Raw genomic sequence first — 20,331 nt, forward strand, 5'->3', positions numbered from 1 at the left:
CAGAAGTCTTCTGCCATGGGAACATAACTCTAAGATACAGTAAAAACACGGGGAATCATATTTTATACATGAGATTAGGCTTGTCTATAAAAATCTTGCACATAACCATAGCAGTGTAGAACTGATCTATTAAAAGACTATGAGATTGATCATTAAAAATTATGTCTGTATGGAATTATCTCTAAGTTGGATTATAGAGAGTTCTAGTATCTGCATAAGTAGTAGAACTATTCCTATGCTAACTTCAAAGTGTAATATTTGCTTGGTATTCCATATATCATTTTTGGAAAAATATCTATTCAAGATTTTTGTTCATTTTTAAATTGAGATTATCTCATGTTTTGTTGTTGTTGAACTGTAGTTTTATATATTTTGAATAGTGATGTCTTATCAGATATATGATTTTCAAATATTTTCTTTTATTTTGTACCTTGCCTTTCACCCTGTTGGTCACATCCTTTGATGTACAATTATATTTTAGTTTGATATAGTCCCATTTTTAAACTTTGCTTATCTTGCCTGTGCTTTGGTTGTCATATCTAGGAAATCATTGCTACTTCAAAGTCACATAGCTTTCCCCCTATATTTTCTTCTAGGAATTTTAGGTCTGACATTTAGGCCTTTAACCAATTTTGAGTTAATTTTTGTTTGTGGTGTAAGATAAAAATAGGACTTCATTCTTTTTCCCATGTGGATATATAAGTTTGCAAGTGCTATTTGCTAAAAAGACTGTCCTTTTCTCCATTGAGTAGTTGTGACAGTATTGTCAGAAATCTTTTGGCTATATCTATAAGGGTTCATTTCTGGGCTCTTCCTTCCATTGGTATATTTGTCTCTGTATAATGACTTTTCATTATTATAAAAATCCCAACTTTCTTATGAAGTAAGTTAAACATTCTTTTTAATCCTGATGAAAATTCTTATTTAAATTTTTTCTTGACTTACTCAAAAAATACACTTGATCTTAGCCAAAAGGCCGAGAAGCGATGACTTACTCAAAAAATAAAGGCCCATGATTAAATAATTCAACCTTAAAATATAAGAATAAGTTGGAAAGTATTATCTTCCAGACATTATAACCTCTGACAAAGGCATAATAACAACATAGTGATAGTTGCACAGAACAAATGAAAAGGCAAATGAAATAGAATACAGAACTCAAAACAGCAACTGTATAGTATGTGTCAGTCAGCTTTCTATCACAGTGAAAAAACATTTGAGATAAACAACTTGAAGGGGAGAGAGATTTAGTTGAACTTACAGTTTTAGAGGTTTCAGTCCATGGTCACTTGACTCCACTGTTTTAGGGATCATTGAGAACAGAACACACAGCAGGAAGCATGTAGTAGAGCAAATCTGTTCACCCATGGTGCCAGAATGCAAAGAAAGACAGGAAGGGACTACTAGTACATCTCAATGATTTAATTTCCTTCCACTAGTTGCCATTTACTAAAGGTTCTACCACCTCCCCAAAGTGCCACAGACTGAGAAACAAGCCTTTAGTCTGTAGACCTTTGGGGGTTATTTAAGATTCAAACCATAAATCACATACATCACAGATCCATTGGGAAAATACAATCATTTAAATACTGTAGACAAATTATCACAGTATATTGCAAAAAAATTAGGACCTAATCTCTCTATACAAAGTTGGACTCCCAATTTATTGAGCACAAAACATGTGATGATAAAACTAGAAAGTCAATAGAATAAAATATAGGCATATGTTCTTCTTGAACAAAAGTACAGAAAATGCAAACTCTTTGGTAAAAAAAATGTGATGATAGTTACAGATTTCTGCTCAAAGACAGTATAACTAAGAAACAGATGAAAGAATAAAGGGAGATTGAAGTAATATCTTAATTTAACGACTAGTTGATTTGTTGAATACATATGAAATTTCTGTAAAATAATAGGCAAAGGGATCAATAAAAAGAATGCAAGGTTCTATGTCTGAACTGTGTGTTATCAAGTCATTAGACACATGGCTACTGAGCACTTGGAAAGGAAATCTCAGAAACTTACATACTTAAGGAGAGATACTAAATAATATCAAAGCAATGCAAATTAAAACATCACTTCTTATGTCTTTAACCCTATTTCTCTGGTAAAATTAGAAAGCACTAATGATAAGTGTTGGTGGGAGAGATTGAAATACAGATACCCTCATGTGCTGCTGATATGTGTGTACTATCTACGTTGTCTGAATGTGTGCGTATATGTGCGTGTGTATATGCATATGCTCTCTATTTATTCTGTCTTTTTTATTGGTTTTAAGCTTGGTCCTACAGTTAATATATTCAATGTTCACTATTTAGTGAAAAGATTTTAACCTCTGAGTTCTTGTATATTAAAAACATTTACCTGTAGCCTTCAGGTTTAAAGAACAGCTCAACTGCATACAAAAATCTTAATGCATACATTTATTTTCCTTAGAGATCTATTGTCTCATGGCACATATCTTACTGCAGAAAAATTTGAGTCCATTCCAACATATATGTTGTTAAAATGTATCTAGTTTCATGAATTCCCAGAGAAGGTTTTCTTTAATTTTGAGGTTTTTGAATTTTAAAATAAAATTTAGTTTTGAATATTCTTGCTCAAGTATCACCAGTTTTAGTCTCCTCCTAATATATGGATTTAAATGTCTTCTTTCACAAATGTTTTTCTTAAGAGTTATCTGCATTATGTCTATTATTGTTTGCTTTGCAAAATTTGCTCATTTCAAGATCAAAATGTTCTTTCTAAAAAGGCACAAGAAATTCCTTCACATTCTATAAGCATCCCAAGCTTGCATGCCACATACATATACTTATGTTTCTGTATAAGTTTATTCTTTTTTTTTTTTTTTAGTGCCAGGGATCGAACTCAGGTCCTTGTGTTTGTGAAGCAGGCAGCGGAACCACTGAGCTAAATCCCCAGCCCCTATAAGTTTATTCTTTAAGACTGTGACAATTTAGACAAGTGTCTTAGCAGAGCACTTGCTTGGAAATGGCACCTCCACCAATAAGCTGAAGCCTACTCTCATCTTGGATTTCCAAGATCAACGACTTTTGTGTCCCAGAACTTTCCTTGAATTTCTTCCTTTTTGGTAAGAAAAATTTCCCTAGCTTCAACCTCCCTGAATTCACACCTAGTTTACTATGTATGCATATTCCCATTGCAATGCTATTCTTAAATAAACAATCTTTTGAGAATCTCTATTTGCTATTTGGTTTGACAATTTCCTCTTTTGGAAATTCCCATTACTGTATAGGTGTGTTGGGTTTTCTTTGCCTACCTTCCATAACACTTTTATTTTTAAATTTGCAAGTACACTTTTTTGAAGTATAATGTACATAGAATACACATAGCTTATAAATACTCACCTAGACTGATATTCTCAAAATAAACACACTTATGAAACTAAAAAGAGCTTAAGAAGCAGACCATTACTGCCATTGGAAAAGCTTTCTTTATGTCGGATACCCTCCCAGTCACCGCTCAACTCCCCTCTCTACTATGCAAATGTAGCTTGTTACTCTGATACCACAGGTTAGACTACTTGATTTTCTTTATGTCTACTGAATATTTTCTTTTGTGTATGGTTCTTTTGATCAAAATTGGGCTTGAGAAATTCAGTACATCGTTATATATTACTTTATTGTCATTGCTAGATGACATTCTATGGTGTGATTAAACTACATTTTATTGATCTATTTTACTGTTGATAAATAGTGTACCATAATGTTAAATGAAATAAATCAGACACAGACACTTATATATTACATGGTTTTTCATATATGAGAAAACTGAAATATAAATAAAGAGTAAAGGAAAGGAAAGAAGATACTTTTACAAAAGCTGTTTTTATGGACATTTATACATATCTTTTCATAAACATGTTATGCATTTCTGTTGGCTATATATGAGTGGAGAGCTGGGGATTTAGCTCAGTGGTTCTGTCGCCTGCCTCGCAAGCGCAAAGACCTGAGTTTGATCCCCAGTACCAAAAAAAAAAAAAAGATACATATGAGTGGAATTAGTGGTTGTAACACACACACACATATATATATGTTTTATATAATATATATGAAATTTCAGCTCTGATAGATACTGCAAAAGTATTTACTAAAGTGGTTAAAATAATGTACACTCCATCAGGAATGAGTGTTTCAATTGCTCCATCACTGTCAACACTAGATGTGCTATCATCTTTTTCATTTGATCTGTGTTATATTTTATTGTGGGTTTATTTCTTTCCAGTTATTAATGAGATGGATTTACCACTTTAAATATGTTTATTGGCCATTTGGATGTCCTCCACTGTAAAGTGTTCAATTCTTTCCTCATTTTTTCTATTGTCTGTCTTTGCCTTATTGACAGGCATTATCTCTGAATTATGGGTATGAGTAATAAGTATATTTTACACTGCTTATCCAGCTGTGTGTATTGTAGTTTCACTTTCTGGTCCACAATTTTAATGAAATTCAATTTACTTATTTTACTTTAGAGTTTGGATCTTGTTTAAAAATTCTTTTTCTACCTCCAAATCATTAAAATATTGGTTATATGCTTTCTTCAAAAACTCAATTGTTTACATTTAACAATCATATTCATAATTTCTCTGAAATTATTTTTATGTATGATGGATAATGCAAGAAAAGAGATTTTTTCCCTATATATTCTATTGCCCAGCACTATTATTAAAATAATTACACTCACACCACACCTCTATAGCTTTACAACTATTGGTATCTGGTAGTGCAAATCTCCCAGCTATGTTATTCTTTAATATTTTCCTGGCTACTCTTGGACCTTGTTTTTACACATAAACTTTAGAGTCAGTTTGTTAATAGCCATAAAAGGACCTTCTAAGTCTTTGGAATTGCACTGGATCTGTAGATAATTTTGACTAAAATTCACCTCTTTACAATATTGAATCTTCCAATATGCAAAAATGGACTACTCTTCTGTTTTATTAGATTAGTAATGAGCTGTGTTTTGTAGTTTTCAGTGTTAAGTACATTTTATTAGAAATTATTTATAACTACCTGTATTTTGTTTTATTTATTTTAATGTAATATAAGTATATATAATACATAAAATATAAAAAGTTATATGAAAAAATGTTTCATAACAAATAAAGAACAATAATGGCAAATATACTGTGTATCACATTCTTAAAAGATTATATTTTCTTTTTTTTTTTTTTTTGGTACCGGGAATCAAACCTGGGCCCTTGCGCTTGCAAGGCAGGTGGTGAAACCACTGAGCTAAATCCCTGGCCCAAAAGATTGTATTTTCAATTGCTACTCTCTCATTTACTAATAATACTGTACCTTTTTTGCATAAAATATTTTAATTATTAACCAAGTATCTTAGTATAATTTTGAACAATTTCTTCCTATTTCACAATATATATTATATATTTTGGTTCTTATTTATACTTTCAGTTTCTCACACCTGAGAAACAATGCAATATTACAAGTGTGTGCAATTTATTTCACTTAAGAGTATGGTTTTTAGGTGCATCTATTTATCTAGAAATGTCTCCAGTTTATCCTTCTTTCTGGCTAAATAGTACATCATTGTATTAAAAAAAACCACGTCTTTACTTATTCATCAATTGATGGGCATTTGGGTTGTTTCTAAGATTTAGCTATTACAAACTGTGCTGCTATAAACATGGGTGCACATATATTACTGTGGTATGATGCTTTTAATTCTTTTAGGAAGATAACCAGAATGGGAATAGCTGGGTAAAATGGGACCTCTACTCTTAGTTTTTTGAGGAATCACCACACATTTCTATAGTGGTTGCACCAGTCTACGTACCTACCAGCATTTGTTGTTAGTTAATTTCTTGATAATAGCCATTCTCTTTTTTTTTTTTTTTTTTTTTTGGTAGCAGGGATCAAGCTCAGGTCCCTGGCAATAATAGCCATTCTTTCTGGAGTGACATGGAATATCAGCATTGTTTTAATTTGCATCTCTTGGATGAGCAGTGATGTTAAACATTTTTTCATGTATTTATTTTCCATTTCTACTTCTTTATTTGAGAAGTGTTTATTCATCTCTGATGCCCATTTTTGGATTGCATTTTTAAATTTTGGGGGGTTCCGATTTTTTTCAATTCTTTATATATTCTAGATATTGGTTCTTTGTCTGAGGAACCACTAACTAAAATTTTCTCCCAATCTGTCGGTTGTCTTTTCACTCTGTTGGTGACTTATTTCGGTGTGCAAAAGTTTTTAATAAGTTGAGATCCCAGTTGTTGATTCTTTGTAGTATTTCCCCACGTGGTCTGGGTTTTGTTCATGAAGTTGTTGCCTACACCTATGTCCTCAAGAGTGCTATCTATTCTCTCTTCCAGCAGATTTAGTGTTTCTGTTTTAATATTTAGATCTTTGATCCATTTTGATTTTAGGTTAGTGCATGGTGAGAGACATGGGTCTAGTCTTAGTCTTCAGCATGTAGAAAGCCAGTTTTGCCAGAACCTTCTATTAAAGTGGCTATCTTTCTTCCACTGAATGTGTTTGACCCTTTTGTCAAAGATAAAGTGGCTGTGTGTGTTTGGGGTTGTTTCTGCATCTTCTAATCTGTTCCTTTGATTCTCAGGTCTGTTTTTTTGTTTGTTGTTTTTGGGATTTTTTTGGCCAGTACCATGCTGAGTTTTTCATTTTTGTTTTTAATCACAGCAGCTCTGTAGTATAATTTCAAGTGAGGGACTGTAATACCCCCTCCCTTGCCTTTGTTGCCCAGAATTGGTTTTTCTATTCTAGGTCTCTTCTGATTCTAAATGAATTTTAGGAATCACTTCTCTAGTTCTGTGAGGTATAGTAATATTTTGATTGGGATTGCATGAAATCTGTATTTAATTTATATTAATCTGTATTAAATATGTATTAAATTTTGGGAGCATGGTCACTTTTACTATGTGTGTTCTTCCTGCCCAAGAGTAATCCACTTTCTGAATTCCTCTTTGATCTCCTTTTTCAGAATACTGTAATATTCTTTGGAAAGATATTTTACCTCTTTTGTGAGACTGATTCCTCAATAAGACACTGCCAAACAGAATGCAGCAAATCATCAAGAAAATTACACACAATGACCAAGTAGGATTCATCCCAGGGATGCAGGGATGGTTCAACATACACAAATTAATAAACATAATACACCATATCAACAGAGTCAAAGACAAAAATCCCATGATCATCTCTATAGATGTAGAAAAAAGCATTTGACAAAGTCCAAGATTCATTCATGATAAAAACCCTACATAAAATTGGAATAAATGGACTTTATCTCAATCTGATAAAAGCCATCTATGACAAACTAACAGCCAAAATCATACTAAATGGTCAAAAACTGAAAGCTCTCACTCTAAAATTAGGAACAAGACAAGGATCCCCACTATCACCACTCCTTTTCAATATAGTTATGGAAACATTAGCCAGAACAATTAGACAAGAGGAGGAAATAAAAGGAATAAGAGTTAGAAAGGAAAAAATTAAATTATCATTATTTCCAGATGACATGATACTCTACATAGAAGTTCCAAAATCTCCACCAAAAAACTTCTAGATTTAATAATCAAATTTAGTAGCATAGCTGGATACAAAGTGAACAATCAAAAATCAATAGCATTCCTGTACACAAATTGCAAACTCACTGAAAGAGAAATTGGGGAGACAACACATTTCACAATAGCAGCAAAATATGAAATACTTAGGAATATAGCTACTTGTATTGATTTGCTTCCCATTGGTGGGATGAAATACCTGATGTCCACAACCTAAGGGAGGAGAGATTCATTTCAGCTTATGGTTTCAGAGATTTCAGTCCATAGTTTGCTGACTCCAAGGCACATATCATGGTGGAAAGGCATGGTAGACGAAAGCTGCTCACTTCATAGCAGTGGAGAAGTAGAGCAGGTTGGAAAGAAGGCCCAGAAGGGGTCAGAGACCAGATACAGCTCCCAAGGACATGCACCTGGTGACCCACTTTCTCCATCTGGGCCCCACCTCTTAACGGCATAGTCATCTATGAAGAGCAATGGTTTAACCCACTGATGAGTACAACACCCCCATGATCTTGTCAAGAATCTCTCAATCCAGTCAGACTGACAATTAAGAATACCTGGCACAATTTGAAATAGGAAAAAAGGTCCAAAGACGAAGGAGTGAAGGGAGGGGAAGGGGAAAGGAAAAGAGGGAAAGGAAAAACTATGAGAAAAGAAAAAAAACTGGAAACGAAATCTATGTAAGTAGGAAAGGGTGGAGGGGGTGAAGGGTGCACAGGTAATGGAGAAAAAAAAAGAACCAAGATATATCATGTACAGGTACACACACCCAATGATAAATGTAAATGAATTGTATACCCAAAATGTACCAGTAAAAGAACTAAAAAAAAAAAAAAAGAATACCTGGCACAAGCTTCACCTGTGGTCAACTTGACATATAATTGCATCTCTTTGAACTCCAGATAAACATAATAGCAAATTAATAATTCTGCCAAACACAACTATCCTGCCTACAACTGAAAATACACTAATCCCTTCCCTAAGTCTCAACAGTTCCAACATTACTTAAAAGTTTAATTCCAATGCCACCTTTGAAACTCAAGACAACTTCTTACCTGTGAAACACTATGAAAATAAAAGACAAGCTACATATTCCCAAGATGCAATGGCACAGGCTAAACATTCCCATCCCAAAAGGGAGGAATATGAGGATAGAAAATAATCAGGCCAAAGTGTGACTGAAAGCCAGCAGGGCAACCAATATGTCCTGCACCTCCCCATCTGCCATTTGGGGCACATAGTGGGACAGGTGAGTTCCAGAGGGCTTGAGAAGCCCTGTCCCTATGGCTTTGCCACTTGCAGCCCAGATGGCCTCTCTCTTGGGCTGACTTCACTTGCTGCCTGCAGCTGTCTTTGCTTAGTAGGCGTTCCAGGTTCCTGGTATCTCTGACTTCCTGATGTCTCCAGTGCAGCTCCTACTTCACTCCCACATCTTGACACATCCTCATCTCAGGACCCCTTGGCAGGGACTCTTTTGACCCTATCACACATTGCCAGGCCTTCCTTTGAAATATGGTTGGAAGCCTCTATGACCCTGTAATTCTTGCACTATTTGATGGGTTTTGATCCTACTGTATATGATATCCCAAGTTTCATTTTTAAGCTGGTAGTAGGCACAAACATTCTTGATTTTCTCATATGGAACTTATATCTAGCATCTTTGTTAAGTTGAATTGTTCGTTCTAAGAGAGTTTCTAGGTCCTTTGTGTATTTGAGAATGTGTATGTATGTATGTGTGTATGTATGTGTGTGTGCATTTTTCTCATTTCCATCTTACCCCTTATTATGTTTTCTTCAATATCTAGTATTCCTTGTGTTACTACCAATTTCATTTTATTATAGATTTTACTTTTATTTAGTTTTGCTATTTATGATTCATATAGCTCAGGTTTTTTTTTTCTCTTCCTTGAATTCTTGCATTTGTGATCTTCCCTCATAGAGCTAAGAGTGTCAGTGAGATCATCAGTGTATTATAGACATTTTGGTCACAATTCATATACTGTCTTTTTTTAGTGATGATTTGTGTCATACTTGAGTGGTCATCTCATAGTACCACGGTCCTGCACTTAAACAAATAACAATTCCAGCAATTTTCCCATAATTCTAGCTGTTATTATATGAACATTTGCATTTTCTCATTGCCAATAAGTAACTACTATTAATTTATTAGTTCTCTGATAAAAATGAAATAAAATAGGAAATTATTGTTTGGATTTTAAATTAGTGACACAGAAACAAAATTTGAAATACACAAACAAGAAAAACATTTCTTGCTGTTATTACTAGTACTAGTACTAATTTTGTACATACATAAGTTTTAAATAGATGAAACCACATGATTTGTAGTTAATAGTAGATGAAATGGAAAGGAATGGCATTAAAGATAAACAATCATTCCTGTCCTCATGTGCAGTATTGTCCCCTCAATGGTTCTCTTTCCTTTTAGATAGGATGAAAAGTGAGACACATTTTGGGAGCCATGATCCATCTCTATCTTGTATTCAGAATATACATGAAACTAGATTCCTGTCTGTACTGAATCTTCACTTGATTTTTTAAAAATACACTATTTCTTTTGTTTCTAAATAGAGAAATTTTATATATTGAACTTCCAAAAAATAACTTCTTAATTATTTATCTTCGAAAAACTTTGGAAGAGTTAACATAAATTACCAGATAAGATTCAGAACCAATTCTGAAGGAACAACCCTTTGGTGACTCAAAATCTTCATATTCCTCTCCTTTAGTTTAGAGAGCTGCAAACCAAACAACCACGTTGAGAATTGAGAACTACAGAGGACCAGGGCGAAAGTTGATAAGCAATCCCAATGAAGCCAACTGTATTATTGTTCTTGTGTGGTAAAATATGAGAGAGAGAGAGAGAGAGGAGAGAGAGAGTCTGGAGAACATTTTAGTTCTCAGTTTTCTTTCTTACCTGTCTTTGGGAGCCTCAGAGAATTCCTGTTTTAATGATTTTGTTTCTCTCAAGCTATCTCACATTGCTTTCTCTCTTGCAATTAAGAGACTTAACTAGCATCACCTCGCAGTCAGACCCACTGGCACACAAAGGCCTGAACTGATTGTCAGTACATTGCTCATACCCAGAGAGGTGTAACTGTGTAACTGTAGTTTCTCTGAAGAGCTTGAGATTATATGTCTGGTGGTAAGTGAGAAGCAAGTGGGGCTTCTTCCCTTGGCTTTGTCCCGATTTACCTTTCTTAGTAGTTGCAGTGGCAGCTGTCAGTCCTCCAGCCTTGCTCTATTTTGTAATGAGCACAGGTTTGGCTCATTGTCAGATCTGTCTGGCTTTCTGTCCCCTCCTACTCCAAGTCATTTGCGCTACTGTGGCTATAGAAAAGTGGAATGGAATGAATGAACAGGGAGATTAGAACATTTTAAAAGTGTAGAGGATTAAGAAGGAAGAAAAGCAAATGATAAAAGGAAAAGTAATATCAAAGCTGTCAGAGGGTAAGGTTAGAAATGAAATAGGTTGAAATAGATAAGAATGGTGCATGACATAAAAAAAGGGGAAAGAATGTGCAAAAGATTACATCTTTGGGTTAGATATTAAGTTGCATTTTCACTGCCATTTCCTTTTCCACCCCTACTTTTTCTTATTTGAGTGGAAAGATATGATTAGTTAATGGCTCTTTTATCTCAGCTGTTGTTCAAACCGTCTCTTTCACCTCTAAATAGAATCACCACAGCCTTTCTCTTTAGTCCATATGTTCAAACTTGGTTTAATATTAGTATTATTTGGGAAACATTGACAAAGATTGATAAATGCACTCTACTTCCAACCATTTCTATCAGAGTCTCTATAAATGGGGCCCAGCATTACCATTTTTTAAAAGTTGCCCAACTGTGTAAGTTTCTTCATTCTTCATTTCTGGTGATAAGAGCCATATAAGAAAGTTCTCTCAACATCATATTTCTTTTGTCTCAGATTTCTTTAGACATAGTCATTTATACTCTCTTGCTATTGGTCTTAGAATGAAATTGTCCTATGTTATTTCCAGTATAAGACTTCTATGTCTGTTCCTGATTCCACTACCTACTCTTTCCTATGTAGTTTGTTTGACTGTCACTATTCTTTCTCATTTTAATCTTCCTTTCCTTAGGCTAAAAACTCCCAAACAGCTTTTCTTAAGGGAAATTTTCTCTTTACACTTTTTCCTCTGCTAATATCAGTTCTGTTTTTCTCTTGTCTTCATCATTAACCCCCCCTTTATATATTCTTATATGTTGTTTTCATATTTCCTGTTTCAGTTTAGGTCTCCTGTCCAACTCTGGTGACACAATTCACTCAAGGACCACTGACGACACCCTGGTGCACAGATCCTGTGCCTTACCTCAGTCTTCATTCAACCCAGTTTTTCTATACCTGTTGACAGTGCTGGCTCTCTAGTTCTCTGCATGCTCAGCCCAATCTCTCTTGCCTTTCATGAAGGTGATGTCTGTGGACTCCTGCAGCACTTTCCCAATGCCTCACCCATATTTCAAAGGTCACTTGTAACTTTCACTCGTCCACGAAGTTTACTTCATAGAATTCATCTCTAGCAATATTACTACTAATCATTCCCCTTGTGGTTAATTATTTTAGGAGTTTTAAATGCCACCTTAGAAAAATTTGTATACTTTTTGGATAAAATTTTAACATTTTCACAAGGAAATATCAACAGGATTGGGAGGGTCATGTGGACATGAGGAGCAAGGGATGTCTAATGGTGAAGTTTGGTTCCCAGATGTCTGGATTGAGCAAATGACCCATGGCACAGATCATGGCAGGAGAACGTAAGAAGAAAATCCTTACATTTAGAGCAAACTGTATACAACATGCCATCTGCCATTGGCCTGGACTCATAAAAGAGACACAGATGTGTCTTTGTTGGAGTTGTGGCCATAGAAGTAAATTTATTTCTTTATTCAAAGCACTCAAAGAGAGGAGAGGTCAAGGAGAGAAGTCTGCAGACAGCAATGTTAGAGAATCAGACAAAGGAAGAGATTCTGGTTTCCTATTTAGATAAAACTTATATAATGGAAAAATCAAATATTTTGAAATATCTGATACCACATTGATAGATTACAGTTTTCATTATATTTATCTTATATTCAAAGCAGGGAACTATATCATGAAAGAAAATTAAATCAATGTGGAAGGAGATGCTTTCATGAATGTACTCTATCCTCCCTCCACACTTCACCTCACCCCACCAGCCTTTGTCTTTGGCTCTGACTGTGACATTTGAAGTTTTCTTTCTAATAGAAATCAGTATTTTCAAATACTTGGTCATATTCGTTAGAACAATTCTTGTCCCTAGGGAAACCTAAGGATGGCAGGTGCCTGGAACATAACATACCTCTGTAAGGTGTGGTTGGTTATATATTTGCTAGAGAATTTTTGCAAGCTAACAACATAGTTGTTACAGAAAAATTTTAAGAAGCAAAAATATTTAGGATACAATAAACTACACTATGGTGGCATCTTCTCAGCCCTCTGACATTTCACCATCATCATTATCATCCCTAACATTTTTGGATAACATAGTTCATACCACACATTGTGCTAAGTGGTTTACTTCTTATAACAATGCAGTTGTGATCATTTAGTAAAGCACACTCGGTGGTTTAGAATAACCATCACAGTTATTACAGCATTTCCCCTTTCACACTACTTAAAAACCTTATATTGTAAAACCTCTCACAAGCAATCTTCACTTAACAAATGGATAACCAACAGTCTCCAGTTTCTCAAGAGGAACTAGTCCCCAAGATGTGCTGCAAAACACAGTGTGTATGATGAGGAGTCACCCCTCCCATAAATTCAATCTCTACCCTCACTGGGTCAGTTTGTGATTCTTCTCAAACTTGTTTATATCACCTATGCATATTATTTTACCTATGTTATGTTAAACACTGTAAATTTATAGAAGGGGTCAAGAAAGGATGCTATGATTTTATAAAAACAAAGATGAATAAATTTACAAATAATTTTGTAAGGATGAATTTCGTAACAAACTGTTATTGAATTAAGTATGGATAAGATATTAATACAAGACTTCCTTCAGCACTTAAATTGTTTTTCAAATTTAAAAAGTCTTGTTTAGCTTTTTTAAAGCTAGATTTGATATGAGACATTGTATTGTGGTTATGATTTATGAAAAAAAATGAAAAAGAACAGGCAGTTCAATCAGCAGACATATCAAAGGAAACAACTTGATATAACACTAAATGAACCTGATTTTATGTTTTAAATTTACAAACACAGTTATGCTATATTTGTATCATTTCAAATGATTATCAACTTTAGCCTAATTTTTCTTTTGCTTACTTAACTATAAGTATCCCTTGAGTCAAACAGCACAGTTTCTATAAAACCCTAGTGCCACACTTTTCAAGATGTTGTGTTTGCTACCACATCTGTCTTCTTTCTAGTTTATAAACTCCTGGATTATAGCATCAGTGATCTCCAAGTAATTATTTAAGGCTTTAAGTTTTATTTTAGTTCTTATATTTTAGTAAATACAAATCTGATAATTTGCAATAGCCTAAAGACAACAGCAAGTGCTTTAAGACCTTGATCCGAGGAGCACTTAGGTAATCAATGCCTGACTCTCTGCTTCCATGTCCAGAACTGATGCACACATTACCTAAAAATAGCTTCCCAGCTTTCTTGCTAAATAATATGTTTCATCTCTTGAAAGAGTAAATAATTGTTTTTTACTGAAAAACTGTAGCACTATCATATTTACAACTTTGGTTATGCACCATAAGGAAAGGATCTAGTATTTATTAAACACATACTACACACTAGAAATTATATACTTTATATGATACATAATTGGCATAGCAAATTCTGTATGGTAGATATGATATTCATTTTACGGGTGAGAAAGTTAAAACTCTAAGGAAAGAATTGTGCAGGGTTACATAGAAAACGAGGATTCAAACACAACTTTGCCTAATTCTCAACTCCATAACTGCTCTGATGTATCATTATAATATGTCACCTAAGAATAATCACATGATATGGATAAAACAGCAATGCAAATTTGAAGAGCATGGTTTTGCACAATCTACTGGTTTAAATGTAGATATTAACGCACATATGACTGCAGATTCTCTACCTGCAACTCCTTTTGTGCAGCATCTACAAAAACATATTGCAGATGTGTCACATAAAAGGAACAGAAATTCTTGCAAATATGCTGTCTGACATTTTCCACTGCTATCTCCCATCACTCCAGGAGCTCTATCTATTCCTCTGTGTTCCGCTGGCTGCATTCAATTTTGTTTTCAGCAGAAGCTGTATCATGTTCCCCTCATGTGATGCTGACAGTCCATAATATGACTTGTTTTGATGATGAGCCCATCCTTTACCATTTCACCACTTGTCTTTATCCTCTATATAACTCTATTAAACTATTGTGAAAACAATCAACATCAGTTTGATTATTTTGCATTGGTATGTGTGTAACAGGGAAAGAACATTCAGGCATAGAATAAAGTCTGCCCTTTACCATGTTTTTCAAACCAACAACAGGTATGGTCCACTGAATCTCCTTTTTTTCTTTTGTTTTTACTTAAACAGGAAAGGAAGATTTTTTTTTTTCCTTTTCTTTGCAACGGTTCTACTCAAAGGACTCCCCACTGAGATGAGGTTTAAATATTAGTTGTATATGTTTTTGCCTTTCTCCAATATGCATATTCTATTAGTAACTGAATAACAATAGCAGACTTTAGAAGGGTAAAGTTATAAACCCTTGGGGAAGAAAATGACTTATGTAATGAAAATGCTACTGGGCACTTAACTAAAGCAGCTCTGGCAGGGACAATTACAATATAATTTATCACCAGAATGCACACTAAAATGCAGAATACATAATTATCTTATCAGTAACCTGAGATCAGTGGCAAAACTCATTTGAATTAAGAACCAAAAATTCAAGTCTCAAGGAAATTAGAAGGTGTCAAGTGGTAAAACTGAGATGAATGCTAAGTCTTTTAAAATCTATATTCAATATTTTCTTTTAGGCTGAATTCTGTGACTATACAAAGGGTTAAAATTGAAAGGTATTGAAAGTTTAGGAGTAAGAAAACCTTGTTGGGGATGTATGTGTACCCACAACAGGATAAAATTTTCTATTCTTTTCTTTTAGAGAACTATGTATATAGGTATCACATTGTTTTTTTGTGTGTTTTTTTTGGTACCGGGGATCGAACTCGGGACTTTGTGCTTGCGCATAGGTATCACATTGTAAAAATAAAATTATTATTTGCTGGGAGCTTAAAGTACATGGCCTAGGGCCTAAAATGTATTCAGTGTACATTTACGTTTCTTTTGCTAGAGTTCCAATTTTGTTGTTTTTAAAAGAATCTGTGTTGAGCATAAACCATGATTTTGCCTTTTGGATGCAATCTTTCCTGTCACCTGCACTAAAAATGCAATATCTGCCATACTGAAATCATAGTTCATCTTTTTCAACCATTTTCACCTGTGCTTTTGCAAAGGAATTGCCAAGCGGAGGGGAGGAACAGTCTCCTTTGTACCACTCATTTTCCAGGGAGTACTTTTTTTTTTTTTTCCTTTGTATATATAATTTTTAAATTAATTTTATTGGTACATTTTAGGTATACAATTCGTTTACATTTATCATTGGGTGTTTGTACCTGTACATGATATATCTTGGTTCTTATTTTTTTCCCCATTACCTGTGCACCCTTCACCCCCTCCGCCCTTCCCTATTTACATAGATTTCATTTCCATTTTTTTCTTTTCTCATAGTTTTTCCTTTCCCTCTTTTCCTTTCCCCTTCCCCTCCAGGGAATACTTTTTAACAAATGGTCCTGTTGCAGAGGGCCTTCCTCCCAGACTGCAGCCTGGCGTGCTCCGTGTGCTGCAGAAACAGCATGGGAAGTCTTCCCTGGGTTCCTTTACTCCTCCATGCAGACAAGGCAGCTCTAACTTGCAGAAGGAACTACAAGAAGGAAGGAACAAAAGAAAAATAAACAAAGAATATGCAAAATAATTTTTAAAAGCAAAACATACTGCAAAGTGAAAGTTTCCAATTTTAAATCTAAAGACTACATAAAAGCAGTGGTCAACAGAGAAAATATATGAGACCATAGGTTTAATTTAAAACCTTTGTTTTACTTATACTGAATGTGTGTATTTTTATGTAGCATGGAACCTACTAATATGGAATTTTTGCATTGTTTATGTTCGCATGTAAAATGTGACAAGCAACTCCTACTTTTCATGCTTGTTATAAGGATTAAATATGACCAAATGTAAGGCAGTTTTTAACCCACTGAGGCAGTTTTGATCAAGAACAGGATGTTTTATGTTGTTACATACTGACACTGCCCTTCTAAGATGTAGAGCTCCCTGATTATTAGTTCAGAGCTCATAAAGTAGATTTAAGCACAGTCTTATCTGTGATCTCTCCAGTGAGTGCTATTTTGTCAGCAAACCTGACCATGACCCACATGTAACAAGTAAAAGGAAAAAGCATGGCTCAGTGCAGCACTCCTGTATCTTTTAAAGGGAACATTCCATTATCTTGCCTTTTCCCTCTCCATACTATTTTCAGATTGTCTTCTAGGTGATATTTTAGTATTCGTTTCATTGGGAGAGCACAGATGTCAGTCTCATAATGAACTTCAAGGAAACCAGTCCTTGTCTGATTTATCTTTTCCAATACCATACACAAGTGGAAACTCCTCTTTTCCTCCTCTCAAGCAGAGGATTGTCGCTTTCAAATGAGTGTAGTTTTATCATATTGCTCAAGTTCTTCAAAATAATCCTATCCCTGTATTCACTCCTTGATATTGTCTTAGATCCTTCCTGTTAACAAAAGTAGGCGCATTATTTCCCACATGAATCACCACCATTGCCAATGCAGGGCCTCAGTCAGGGTCAGAAGAGGAACTTCCTCTTCTCCACCCCTGGAATGCAGGAGGCAGTTCCCCTCCACTAAGAGCAGAGCAAGAGAACTGTGAAAAATCCACTTGCAGTCTGGGCATTGCCAAACTACACAGTGAGGATCCATCCAGAAGGCAGGGGCAGAAAATAAGGCCACTAAAGTCTGAGAGTAAAGAAGGAAAACCGATAAAAATTTTCCAACACTCCAGATCTTACAAATCTTTTCTACAATGAGCATAATTTAATACAGAGTTACAATATACTGTTCATTAAAAAGTAAGAAAATATATCATCAAGAAAACATAGTCATTAAAAGGAAACTAGGCATGGAACAGATGTTAAAATGATCAGAGTAAGAATTTAAAATAACTATTGTTATAATCCACCAGCAGCACTACAAAAGCCTTCTATCAACTCAGCAATGATTCTCAAGGTGGAAGTAGAGGGTCCACACCAGCAGCAATTCTGGGACCACACCAGGAATGGAACTTTGAGGGTCTTATTTCATAGCTCCACAATCTTGGAAGGGGCTTAACAATTTGTGTTTTAACAAACCTGACAGATACTTGTGGTGCATGCTAAAGCTTAATGATAAACATATTTTAAAATGGAATTTACCAATGTAAATAAAAACTAACACTAAGCTCAGATGCCTCCATTCCTGAATTGTAACAAACTTGCAGGAAAAAAACAGAAATGCTGCACAGATGTTTTCAAAAAATAAAGGAAAGTTGGGCCAGGGATTTAGCTCAGTGGCACCGCGCCTTCCTCACAAGCACAAGGTCCTGAGTTCAATCTCTGGTACTGGGAAAAAAACATACACATCTCAAAAAATAAAGGAAAGTGGAGTAAATCTGAACTCATGTCAGAAGGCCCATGTAAACCTGATAAAGACACTACAAGAAAAGGAAACTAAAGTCGTCTCTTCGGAAAGAAAAAGAAAACCCACCTTTATCCAGAATAGTCCATTTACTCCTCCCCAGCTTCCAGAATATAAGACCAATGTCAACCCTATTTTAAAGAGGGGGAGACTGAGTCAGTGAGATTAGGCAATGTAATACACTGAAGCTAGTAAGTGGCTAGCTGAGTTTTCATCCCTGTAGACTGGCTGAATCCTTCAGTTGTTAGACACTGCACAACCTTCCACTCCAGTGAAAATCATTTGCTCATTGTCTTTGTTAAAGTATGAGTTTCACAAAAGCATCAACTACTTACCTTGCTCACAGAGCTTAGCACATTGCAAATTTCCAAGAAATAAATGTTGAATTAATGAACCATATCAGGTAGCAGTCATCAATGATTTACAGATGAAGAAATAAAAATCCAAAACAATCTCTTGCAGATCAGGCAAATAAACAATACACACAAGATTTTAACCTGAACTATTCAGAACCTAATTTTTCTTCATTCCTTTTTAAACCATGCTACATTAAGTCTTTTCCAGAAAATGAAGACACAGTAAGAAAAACATGGAGAATATTTGTCCCTTAAGGGATTGTATTCCAAATCACATTTGTCACAAAGTCATTAACAGTACCTGAAAAGAGGAGGTACTCAGAATCGCTGCTTGAAGTCCCTGATACAACAATAATAGGGGTGGTAACGAAGATGGTGATAAGGGTTCTTGTGATGGATATCAGCAAGAAGAAAGAAACCAAAGTTCCATCTATAGGACATAATGTTGCTTACTTTAATTAGGCTATTTACACCGTGTGTGCAGACTTTGATATGTTCAGTAAGAGATCTGCTATTTGATGAGGGCAAGGAAAATGTTCAGTTAATTCAGTCAAAAACAGCAGATATTGGTTCACTAAGGTGATTAACATAACGCCTAATAGTCTAGTTTACAATTGTTTATTTCTTTTAATTTTTAACCTTATTTTTTACTGTATCTTCAACAGTGTGTGAAATATTGTTAAACAGGAATGCAACAAAATAAGTTAAGGAAGGCACACTAGACTCAAAGACATCAGTTCAATTGTAATAAAAAATGTAAAGAGGAAAGTCATATTTGCACAGATTCTTTACAGCTTCAGAGGTAAAGGGGAAAATTCATATTTTGAAAGATGGTGATAATTAAGATACGGCTATCAGTGTATTAGGAATAGCATTCACAACAGCTGCAGCAAATTCAGAAAACCGTTAACAGTGATGTTCAGTGAGTTCTATCCTGTGACATTCAATTATTTTCTTCTTACAGAAGGAAACTAAAAAGGAGCTGGAAAGCAGATATTTGCTACCATTAACAGTCAGCCAGGGGCACAGCCACAGGGGAGGTCCAGGCATGTGTAAAACTTATTCCTTTACTGGTCCTCTGGATTGAATCTTAATTACTGGAAAAATTTCCAATTTTCTGCCTCATGTTGTGAATAAAAAGAAAACAAAGATACATATTTAATGAACAGATAAAACAATTGTTTTCTTAGGTTGAGTGATCCAATGTTATGTTTCAATCTTTTGATCAATAAAAGACTAAAATACCTTCCATTAACTCTTAAAAGCAAGAAAAAGAAAAGGAATTAGTAAGATAAGATGGAGGTGGTAGATAACCTGTGAACAGAGACAAAGCTGAAGTACATTGTGCTTACTTTTATCTCTTCTTTCATTTCTTCACTTATTTATTCATTCAACAAATATTTATTGAGTATCTATCTTTTTTTTTTTGAGACAAGGTCTCACTATGTGGTTCAGGCTGGCCTTGAACTCATGCTGATCTCTTGCCTCAGCCTCCCAAGGGCCGGGATTATTGGCATGCCATACCATGCCCGACTGAGTACTGATCTTCAGCAAGGCTAAACAAATGGATAGGTGTACTATGCTACCAACACATTTAAGAAAGCTA

General features: G+C 34.8%; 1 pseudogene; it reads right to left on the reverse strand.

Annotated features, from left to right (window-relative positions):
• Nucleotides 1-878: 878 nt before the first annotated feature.
• On the reverse strand, nt 879-988 carry LOC147829668 (U2 spliceosomal RNA; annotated as a pseudogene).
• Between the last annotated feature and the right edge of the window lie 19,343 nt (nt 989-20,331).

The sequence above is a fragment of the Heterocephalus glaber genome, unplaced genomic scaffold (genome assembly GCF_053883595.1).
Source record: "Heterocephalus glaber isolate CG9 unplaced genomic scaffold, H.glaber_assembly_v1.0 deba00000546, whole genome shotgun sequence".
Taxonomy (NCBI): Eukaryota; Metazoa; Chordata; class Mammalia; order Rodentia; family Bathyergidae; genus Heterocephalus; species Heterocephalus glaber.